The sequence below is a fragment of the Phyllostomus discolor genome, chromosome 11 (assembly GCF_004126475.2).
Source record: "Phyllostomus discolor isolate MPI-MPIP mPhyDis1 chromosome 11, mPhyDis1.pri.v3, whole genome shotgun sequence".
Taxonomy (NCBI): Eukaryota; Metazoa; Chordata; class Mammalia; order Chiroptera; family Phyllostomidae; genus Phyllostomus; species Phyllostomus discolor.
In genome coordinates, this window is record NC_040913.2 from 62,741,003 (window position 1) to 62,744,838 (window position 3,836).

General features: G+C 41.1%; 1 pseudogene; it reads left to right on the plus strand.

The window, feature by feature from the left end:
* The first annotated feature begins 2,407 nt into the window (after nucleotides 1-2,407).
* On the plus strand, nucleotides 2,408-2,822 carry LOC114508352 (annotated as a pseudogene).
* Nucleotides 2,823-3,836: the final 1,014 nt, after the last annotated feature.

Here is a 3,836-nt window from a genome sequence, read left to right on the forward strand (position 1 = left end):
GGGAACATGGGGAGATGCTGATCAAAGGTACAAGCTTTCAGTTGTCAGGTGAATAACCTCTGGTGACTACTGTAGTCACTGATATTGGAAATTTTCTGTGAGTAGATCTTAAGCATTCTCACTGCAATAAATAAATAAAGATGTAATTATGTGAGGTAACAAAGGTATGAATTAACCTGATTAATGTGGTTGTGGTAATCATTTAATTAAGTATACATATATTGAATTATCACATACACTCTTAATATATGCATTTTATTTATCAATTACACCTCAATATTGCAGGAAAAAATAAAAATAAATTTGAACTCTGTTCTGGCCCTCTGATCTGATGATATGCATTTTATCTAATAGCACTGAACAACTTGACTGACCTACTTCATCCTGGAAGAAAAGAGTGCACCTATGAAACTACTCAGTGGCCAAAAAGAAAACTGTGATTCTGCAAAAAATAATAATGTGGCTGACTGGGTATTTGAATCAACTCTTGTCCTGAAGGGAAAGTGGATATTATCAGTTCAAAACACTAGATGAATGTGGGAAAAACTAGGTGAACCATAGAGGTATATCAAGCACAGAAACTAATTTTTGTCTTGAAAGCGTCTTCCAAATCAGAAAAAAAAATCGAAGTGTGCTGGGGTTAGACCCAGGACAAGTTAGGTGAGGCATATAAGGAGAGAGTCTTTTCTCACAAATTGGGACCCCAAAGGACTGTTTCCTCAGACCACCCCTCTCCAATCCAGGAGTGCAAGGGAAATCACCTGTCTGAAACTGTGCAGATGTGAAAAGTTGCATCTCATAATGTAGAAAAACAAAGCATTTTCCTGTGAGTTTTGTATTCCAGAGCCATACTGAGCAAAGCCTAGCATAGTGTGGGAGGAGGAGAGAAGGGGAAAAGGTACAGAGAATAAGTAGCATAGATGGTAGGTAGAAAATAGACAGGGGGAGGGCAAGAAGAGTATGGGAAATATAGAAGCTAAAGAACTTATAAGTATGACACATGGACATGAACTAAAGTGGGGGAATGTGGGTGGGAGGGGGTATGTAGGGTGGAGAGGAGTGAAGAGGGGGAAAATAGGAACTAGAATAGCATAATCAATAAAATATATTTTAAAAATGCTTAGCATGCTATTTGTCCTGCCATATCCTTCAGTTTCCTGGCCTATGCAAATGAAAACACTCCCTGAAAAATGTATTTTCATTCTGGCCCCCAAATATTCCCACAAACAAATGTCAAGAAAATATGTAACCAGGACGCAAGAATAACTAAACACAAGGCAAAGAGACTATATCCATAAACAAACCTTGTGATTTAATAGAGAGATTAAATAAACAAGATGTTTGATTTGTCAAAGGTAGAAGATAAAATAACTATGCTTTATATGCTTAATGAACTAAAAAATGCTTGAAAATATATGAACAAAAATCTTAAAGAATTAACCAGCAGATTTTTAAGATATTCACAGAACTTCCTGTTAAAATTAAAAATATAGTAACTAAAACTTATAATGCAAGGGATAGATGTAGTGGCAAGTTGGAGACACTGAAGAATCAGCCTCTACCACTCGTCCTGATGTCCCTTGCTGTCCCTTTGTGTGCTTCTATCACCCCGCCAACCCTTCATCTGCCACACTGGCTGGCACAAAGTTCTGTGAAGAAAGGAGAAGGCAGGAGGCTGACTGTAACAGTGGAGCATTGTAATGGTGGGAAAGTATAACCAACCCCATCTTTTGACACTGTTTCTGTAAGTGCTGACTTGGATTAATATGTAGCTTATACATAAACAGCATGTTTGTATAAGAATCCTAGGAACTAACTTCAAAAGGTACAGACTCTGACCTTTGGGCATCCCAATTCTGGGAGATTTGCTGACCTTCACCCATGGAGACAGGATGACGTGAATCCAGGATGACTAAACCAGGATGATGTACACTGGCTGTCATTTGTCTTAGAATGGACTGTGTCAATCTGCACACAGAGAACTTTCAATGCCCTCTTTTGATCTTTGTTCTGTTCCCCACTGCCTCCTTATAAAAACCTCTGCCTGCACTGAGAAGTGGTGATGGGCTTTGAGACAAGAGTTTCCATAGCCCCCCCCCCCATCTTCCCAGGAAGATAGGCTTTTTGACATGAGTACTTCATCTTCCAGGTTGCTGGCACCTGAAAATAAAACCACTTTCCTTCACATTAGCACCTGCTTCTTGAGCATTGGCTTTCCTCATCATAAGAGCCATACTTGTGTTTTGTTACATCACTATGAAGTTGACCAGGAGCAGGAAAGGGTGAGAAAGAAGAGGAGGCAGAGATAGTGAAAAGAAGATATGAGCACATGGATGGCATGGATAATGACCTAGAAAAGAAAAAACACTGGTGTGGGTGATGTGGTGTGGTGCACCACAGGGTCACCATGATGGACCTGTAGCAGCTTCGGGTGCAGAAGATGGTGGACTCCATGGTGAAAAGTCTGAAGAAAGAGAATATCTGGAAAATGCGGGGCCTCTTGTTCCAGTGCAGAGCCAGCTATTGGCAGGACAGTCAGACACCCATGCAGCAGGTGTGCCAGTGCATTGAGCACTGCCACATGCTTCTGGCTCAAGCCCAGGCCTTCATTACCAGGGATTTGAGATTCCAAGACCACCTGGCCCAGTGAACCATGCATTGCAATGACAAAGCCAAAGATTCAATAGGTGCAGGGAGTAAAGAGCTTCCAGTGAAGCGGCAGCTGGACAGTTGTGTGACCAAGTATGTGGGTGACCATATGAAACTCATTCCAAAACATAACCAAGAAAATCAAGGAGTCTCTCTCATCCATTCAGAAATAAAAGACTTCTCCATTGACCTTTGAGGCTAAGGCAGGATTCTATTTTAAAAATGAAGAAAGAGAATTTTGGTCTTTTAAGCATAGTTTATGAATGAAGAAATTAAGGATGGCAGGAAGGTTAAGTCATGTGTCACTTGCCTCTAGACACTGGTTCTTTTATGCTTTAATCCTAAAAAGTGAAATGGAAAAAGCTGCTGCTAAAATTTGGGTCAGAGAGTTTTTGACAGACTATATTTTTTAAAGATTTTATTTATTTATTTTTAGAGGGGAAGGGAAGGAGAGAAACATCAATGTGTGGTTGCCTCTCACATGGCCCCCACTGGGGACCTGACCCCACAACCCAAACATGTTCCCTGATTTGGAATTGAATCACGACCCTTTGGTTCACAGGCCCACACCCAGTCCACTGAGCCTCACCAGCTAGGGCCTGACAAACTAAATTTTATGTGGGAAATGCTTATCCTGGCAACAGGTATTCCCCTCAAACCAAGCCAGAGCCCTCTGAGGTATAACAGGCTGACAGGTTCTTCTAACCTGCCAGTGATCTGGTGGAATGTGAAGAGAGGTGTTTCTGTCTGTTGTCAACCTCATGCTTACCAGAGGCATCACCAAGCTATAAAACAAAAGCCATGAGGGCACTAATTTACGATGGGAAAAATGGTTTCTGTGTATTTGTTTTGTTTCTTTTTTTTTAATATACAAAGGCATGAAGTTGATTTAAGATACAGAGTTGGGAGAGGTAGTTTGGATAAGGACTTTGAAAGGTTCCTTTAGATATCCATTTCTATCCATCAAGATGTGGGTGCACACTTCTTAAATTCTCACACATTACATCTTTCAGCTTGGAGATCCTCCAAAAACATGAGGGGCAATGTCACACTGCTGACTTTCTTTCTCATGGGCTGCCATGATGGGCCCTAAGCCTGTCTACAGCAGAGTGACAAGACAATCTTCCAGTGTTTCTCCACCTTGAAGGGAAAGAGGGCTTGGATGGGCTATATACCAATATCCAGGA